Source organism: Giraffa tippelskirchi, chromosome X (genome assembly GCF_054371585.1).
Source record: "Giraffa tippelskirchi isolate mGirTip1 chromosome X, T2T-mGirTip1v1.2.pri, whole genome shotgun sequence".
In the NCBI taxonomy this organism is placed as follows: Eukaryota; Metazoa; Chordata; class Mammalia; order Artiodactyla; family Giraffidae; genus Giraffa; species Giraffa tippelskirchi.
The window spans coordinates 100128070-100135617 of NC_137289.1; the positions used below are offsets into that span (position 1 = coordinate 100128070).

Here is a 7548-nt window from a genome sequence, read left to right on the forward strand (position 1 = left end):
CAATCTAACTCCCAACCTTACTGCCCAACGAACTCCAGGACTCCTGCCCCCCATCATCCCCAACCCGCTCACTGCGGCGGCGACAACGGAGGCGTTGACCGATTGGTGGGGTAAAGGCGGGCCCACACGCGGCTGAGGCCCGGGAAATGGTGACGCCTTAACCTACTAGAGAGGAGGTGGTCTTCGCCTCAGGTTCGGCTTGTTGGCACCTCGGCTTTTCGCCAATCGTCACCTGCTTAACGTCAGGTACCCGAGAAGCGTCACAAACGCCGAGAACCAATTCCTCACTCCCGGGTCCCGGCCGGACAGACATCGGCTTCCGCCGCCATCTTAACAGCAGGCAGACCGACCCTAGTCACTGCCCCCCCCCCCGAGCCACCTCCGCCACTGCCAACGGATCCCACGAGGACGTAACCCCGCTCCCGCGAGAACTCACCGGCTAGGTACAGCACGAGCCGAAGACGCTGCCGCCGCCTCCGCGGCTACTGCAGTCTGTAGCCGAACCTCGGCCGCCTCCGCGCGATCCCGCGATAACCTCGACCCGACGGGAACAGCCTGAGCCCAGCCCTTCCCAGACCCCTCCTCCCACCAAAGCCGAAATCGCTGCGGCTCCGCTCTCGCCCTACGCGAAGCAAAAAGCAAATGACGCACAACCTCACGAAGAAACGAGGGGCGGAGCCAACCTACCGCCGCCGACTCCCGCATGCGTCTTAAGAACTATCGCGATAGTACGTTTCTGTCTCTGCGAGACCTTCGAATTCACCGCAGGATGCTGTCCGCGCCTCGCCTTTAGGAAACACGAGGTCTCGCGAGACTTAGGGAACTCTCCTGAAAAGGAGAGAGGCGGAGCTCCATGAAAATGACTGAGAGTTTTCAGGGGAAGGGAGGAACCTCCCGTCCTGCAGGGATCTCGCCTACCACGAGGTTTCCGACCCACTGCGGAGCTGGCTGCCAAACCTCGCGATGACACAGCTCAGCGCCAAATCTCGGCCATGTCCTGAAAACTGCCTCCGCCCCCGATCTAAGGTGTCTAGAGCCTAGTGCTTGAGAAAAATTTAAAAAGTCAACCTGTTTATTCTCAGGCTTCCGAGCAGAGCTGTACCAATTAGCCAAACTCCATTCTGGAAGAGGAGCAATATATCTATTGTTACCTGCCTCCACGAATCACATATTATTTTGGGCTAACATAAAAGACGTTCAATCTCACAATAAGCACGCAAATGCAAACAATGACATAACATTTTTTGCCCATTAGATAAGAAAAAAAAATTTTTAAGACAGATAATATTCAGACTCTTTCCCTCGCCGCACTGCAGGCTACTGAATCCATCTGAATTTAACTAAAGGCTCACATCGTTAGTTCTAGCTCCAAAGCCACAAATTTTAACTCCAGAGGCTTTACCTTGGCATAGCCAAAAGATCCAATAAAGTGCTTTTTCCAAACAAAGAGGTCTGCTCTCTTTGGAAAATTCAAGCTTCCAAGGGGGAGTTGGCGGGGAGTGGGCGGGGGGGAGTGCGTGCTTGAAGCTTTTAATATGGCAGTTTTTCCACGTCTAGCCAACAATGTTTCTCCAATAAATCTTGGAATCCAATTTGGCTCGATTTGTGGGCTTTCCTACTGTAATATATTATTCTGTCTATTCTAACTTATGCATTGTTTCTCTAGAATACATTTTAACAGCTGGTAGTACAAATACCCCATCCTTATCTTTAAAATATTTTCTCAGTTATTCTTTGCCATCTTTTTTTCCAGATTAACTTTAGAATCATATTAAATTCCAAACACTTCGTATATTTATTGAAATTGCATGAATCGTATAAATCAACACAGGAAAAAAGGACATCACTACAAAACTGAGCCTTCTTATACAGAAGCATGGTATCCCCTTTTCCATGTATGCAAATGTTCTTTTATTACATTCCTCAATAAAGTTTTGTAGTTTACTTCTAGGTATTTTTATTCGTTTTTCTTGCTATTGCGAATGGGCTGTATTAAATTTCCAAAATGCTTACTGTTTGTAGACTATTGATATTTAGTTTTGTAATCGGATAAATAAAAATGTTCAACTTCACTAGTAATCAGGGAAATGCAAATAAAAACAATGACATAACATTTTTTGCCCTTTAAATTAACCAAAATTACAAAGATTGATGATAATTCGTGTTGGCACAACTGTGGAAAAATGGGCACTCTCGCTTAACATTGAACAGTGTAAATTAGTATAGCCTTTTGGAAAGAGACAATTTGGACGAATCTATTAAAATTCAAAACGCATATACATTTTGACCCAGCGATTACTCTTCTAAGAATTTCTCCTACAGAAATACTCATACATGAAATATATGTACACACACACACACACACACACACAAGCCCATTCATTATAGCATTGCTTGTAATAGCCCCTTCCCTCCCCCAAAAGGGAAACAAGCCAATGTACATCAATCGGGAAATGGTTAAATAAACTGTAGTACAATCATACAATTCAGCTGTTTATAAATTAGGTAAATTTAAATTCCCTGATATAGGAAGATCTACAAGACATATTGTTAAGTTTTTAAGAAGCAATTAGCCAAAATGAATATGTGTGTGTGTGTAGTGCCATTTAGATACCAAAACCTACATGTACGACGCCTAGTAGTTACCCGCGAAGCCTGTCTGCCAGCCCCTCACCTTCCCCTCCTTATGAGTCCGCCTTCCTCGAACCCCTGAGAGAAATGCCGAAGACCCGGTCTTTACTCCCTCTCTAGGGCCACTTGGCCACGACTAATGCCGGTACCTCGCATCCCCACTGTCGGCCACTCGCTCGCCGCACTGCCGGCCGCTGCCGGGCTGCCCCCGAGGATGCGGCGAGCTCTCACCACTGGCGCCGGCCGAGGCCTGGGGGAGGGGAGAGAAGGCGGGGTTGAGGGAGGTCTGAGGCAGGCCGCCGGGCCCCTTCACCAGCCTCTCCCAGGCTCCCCCAGGCCGCCACCCCCGCTCTTCGGCGCAGGGTCCCGTGGCAACAACCCCAGCGAGAAGCAGAAGACTGCCGTGCGAGCAGAGCCCGCCCCCGAACCCGGAGGAAGATGCTCACCTCCGCGGCACTAGCTCCGCGGGGCCCGCAGGAGCGTGCAGAGTCCGCGGCCCTGTTTCAGACCTGCTCCCCTCGCTTACCCTCCGCGGAAAACCTCCCCCTCCGCCTCTCCGCACACTCGGTCTGAGGCTCCTCCCCCAGCTCGAGAAGCCCCGCCTCTGACCCTTGGGAGGGCGCTCCCTCAGCGGTGAAACTGGGTGCTTTGGTGGCGATCGCGCGTGAGCTATTCCATGCGCTGCAAACCAAACCATAAAGAATAGTAGGGTCGCTAAGGAATTTGGATTTGATTCGAGGTACGCTGCAAACCGCTGAAGGGTGACGTGATTTGATTTGACTAACGTTTAAAAATTAATCTCTCCAGCTGCCTAGCGAAGAACGGGGGGCGAGAGGGTAAGAGGGGACAGTGTGGAGGGCGCCTACCACAGCGAGTTTACACGGGTAAACCCTTAGAACACTTACTTCAGGAACGTAGTGAGTCCTCAAAAAAATTCTCTTTTTCTCCTTGGTGTTATTTGGGGTGAGAATGCGATCGGCAAAGAGCTTATAGAGGATCTACATCTGTGAATGAATAGGAATAAAAAGGATCAGGTAGGAGTTACCTCTATTAACCGTGCTTTTTCTGGGGTGCAGAATAAAATTGAAAAGAGAGAAGGGAGCTTTGGAAACTCTAGATACTCCTGTAAGGTTTGAATTTTTACCTAAAAACATGTATTAACTCAATGCTTTAAACTATAGAGACAAAAGCACTATCTGAGGTACTCTTTTTAAAATTTAAAATTTAAAATTTATTTTTAATTGGAGTGTAACTGCTTTACAATGTTGTGTTGGTTTCTGCTGTATAACATGAATCGGCCATAAGTGGACATATATCCCTTTCCTCTTGCCTCCCTCCCACCCCCGCACAAGTATTCTTGAGACATAGAGGAAATAAAAACTGTAATTTTACCCTCTCCTTCCAATTCCAACCCTCCAGAGCAGTAGTTCATGCCCCAAATTGAGAATCTGATGAATGTATCCACTGCCTGCCAAATATATATATTTAGACATAAACTTTTGTGTATAATCTCAGCATTATGAAGGCCCTTTTGAGATAGACTGACCTGTTAAATATACTTACAATGCTATTTTAATGGGTGGCTATTATTCCATTGTAATGCTAATTATTTATTTAAGCAAGACTCAATGTTTGTGGCTTTTTTAATTATAAGAAATAGAAACATGAAATTTGATGTAACTAAATATTTGCATATTTCTGAGACTTTTCTTACGGAGAGATTTGTAGAAATGTAGTTGGGATCCCACCAGAAATATATGAGAATTCCAGTTTATTCAGATATTCCCATACTCTCACCAATATTACCATTATAGTTTTCAAAAAGCCTTTTAATAAGGACTTTGATTTAATTTTTATTTATTTATTTATTTTTGGCCGTGTTGCGTCTTTTTGCACCGGCCTTTGCTAGTTGAGACAAGCCAGAGCTACTCATTACAGTGCATAGGTGTCTTATTGTGGTGGCTTCTCTTGCTGTGGAGCACAGCCTCTAGGCACTCGAGGCTTCAGTAGTTGCGGCTCCCGGGCTCTAGGGAATCAGTTTAGTTGCTCCTTGGCATCTGGAATCTTCCCGGACCAGGGGTTGAATCTGTGTCCCCTGCATTGGCAGGCAGATTCTTATCCACTGAGCCACCTTGCATCTACATGTGTGAGATGCTCTCACAGCATCTATATTAATTCTGATAATCCATCATCTCTACTCTTAATTCTAACCCTTAAAGTTCTATTGCCAGTTCCTAGGCCCCACAAAGTCTAGTTCCCCAACTCCTAATTCTAAAATGCTACACACCTAACAACTCTAGTTTTAATTTTAGTCTGGAGCCCCCTTTAGTTCTCTTGCCAACTCCACTTCTTTTACAGTCCTAATTTCAACTAACATCTACAAACACACACACACACACACACGTGTTGTTTCTATTTTTTAAATTGTAGACTATTCAGAAATTATATGAAAGCATAAAAAAGATCTGACCCAGGGATTCAACCCACATCTCCTACATCTCTAGCATTGGCAGGCGGATTCTTTACCACTGAGCCACCTGGGAAGACTCTATGTATTATATATATATATATTTTTTTTTTTTTCTAATCAAAAATATCATAGCATGTTATTTGATAACCAAGTGAATATTTGTCATGTCATAAAATGTTTGTCTATAACATAATTTTAATGGCAAAATGAAGCATTCCTTTCTTTCAGCCAGTTCAGTTCAATCGCTCAGTCGTGTCCAACTCTTTGCGACCCCATGAATCGCAGCATGCCAGGCCTCCCTGTCCATCACCAACTCCCCGAGTTTACCCAAACCCATGTCCATTGAGTCAGTGATGCCATCCAGCCATCTCATCCTATGCTGTCCCCTTCTCCTCCTGCCCCCAATCCTTCCCAGCATCAGGGTCTTTACCAAGGAGTCAACTCTTCCCATGAGGTGGCCAAAGTATTGGAGTTTCAGCTTCAACATCAGTCCTTCCAATGAACACCCAGGACTGATCTCTTTTAGGATGGACTGGTTGGATCTCCTTGCATTCCAAGGGACTCTCAAGAGTCTTGTCCAACACCACAGTTCAAAAGCATCAATTCTTTGGTGCTCAGCTTTCTTCACTGTCCAACTCTCACATCCATACATGACTACTGGAAAAACCATAGCCTTGACTAGATGGACCTTTGTTGCCAAAGTAATGTCTCTGCTTTTTAATATGCTATCTAGGTTGGTCATAACTTTCCTTCCAAGGAGTAAGCGTCTTTTAATTTCATGGCTGCAATCACCATCAGCAGTGATTTTGGAGCCCAGAAAAATAAAGTATGACACTGTTTGCACTGTTTCCCCATCTATTTGCCATGAAGTGATGGGACCAGATGCCATGATCTTAGTTTTCTGAACGTTGAGCTTTAAGCCAACTTTTTCACTCTCCTCTTTCACTTTCATCAAGAGGCTCTTTAGTTCTTCTTCACTTTCTCCCATAAGGGTGGTGTCATCCGCATATCTGAGGTTATTGATATTTCTCCCAGCAATCTTGATTCCAGCTTGTGTTTCTTCCAGCCCAGCGTTTCTCATGATGTACTCTGCATATAAGTTAAATAAGCAGGGTGACAATATACAGCCTTGACGTACTCCTTTTCCTATTTCGAACCAGTCTGTTGTTCCATGTTCAGTTCTAACTGTTGCTTCCTGAGCTGCATACAGGTTTCTCAAGAGACAGGTCAGATGGTCTGGTATTCCCATCTCTTTCAGAATTTTCCACAGTTTATTGTGATCCACACAGTCAAAGGCTTTGGCATAGTCAATAAAGCAGAAATAGATGTTTTTCTGGACCGCTCTTGCTTTTTCAGTGATCCAGCAGATATTGGCAATTTGATCTCCGGTTCCTCTGCATTTTCTAAAACCAGCTTGAACCTCTGGAAGTTCACAGTTCACGTATTGCTGAAGCCTGGCTTGGAGAATTTTGAGCATTACTTTACTCGCATATGAGATGAGTGCAATTGTGCGGTAGATTGAGCATTCTTTGGCATTGCCTTTCTTTGGGATTGGAACGAAGACTGACCTCTTCCAGTCCTGTGGCCACTGCTGACTTTTCCAGATTTGCTGGCATATCGAGTGCAGCACTTTCACAGCATCACCTTTGAGGATTTGAAATAGCTCAACTGGAATTCCATCACCTCCACTAGCTTTGTTCATAGTGATGCTTTCTAAGGCCCACTTGACTTCACATTCCAGGATGTCTGTCTCTAGGTGAGTGATCACACCATCGTGATTATCTGGGTCATGAAGATCTTTTTTGTACAGTTCTTCTGTGTATTCTTGCCACCTCTTCTTAATATCTTCTGCTTCTGTTAGGTCCATAGCATTTCTGTCCTTTATCGAGTCTATCTTTGCATGAAATGTTCCTTTGGTATCTCTAATTTTCTTGAAGAGATCTCTAGTCTTTCCCATTTTGGTGTTTTCCTCTATTTCTTTGCACTGATCGCTGAGGAAGGCTTTCTTATCTCTCCTTGCTCTTCTTTGGAACTCTGCATTCAGATGGGAATATCTTTCCTTTTCTCCTTTGCTTTTCGCTTCTCTTCTCTTCCCAGCTATCTGTAAGGCCTCCTCAGACAGTCACTTTGCTTTTTTGCATTTCTTTTCCATGGGGATTTTCTTGATCCCTGTCTCCTGTACAATGTCACGGACCTCTGTCCATAGTTCATCAGGCACTCTGTCTATCAGGTCTAGTCCCTTAAATCTATTTGTCACTTCCACTGTATACTCATAAGGGATTTGATCTAGGTCATACCTGAATGGTCTAGTGGTTTTCCCTACTTTCTTCAATTTAAGTCTGAATTTGACAATAAGCAATTCATGATCCGAGCCACAGTCTGCTCCCGGTCTTGTTTTTGCTGACTGTATAGAGCTTCTCCATCTTTGGCTGCAAAGAATATAATCA

The 7548-nt window shown here is 44.8% G+C and overlaps 1 protein-coding gene across 1 annotated transcript in view; it reads right to left on the reverse strand.

The window, feature by feature from the left end:
- The window catches only part of HUWE1 (HECT, UBA and WWE domain containing E3 ubiquitin protein ligase 1), a 166418-nt gene extending 165785 nt beyond the window's left edge, over positions 1-633 (reverse strand). The window contains exon 1 of the mRNA XM_081565454.1: positions 437-633. The gene's annotated coding sequence lies outside the window, so the exon portion shown is untranslated. The remainder of the gene's footprint in view (positions 1-436) is intronic.
- Between the last annotated feature and the right edge of the window lie 6915 nt (positions 634-7548).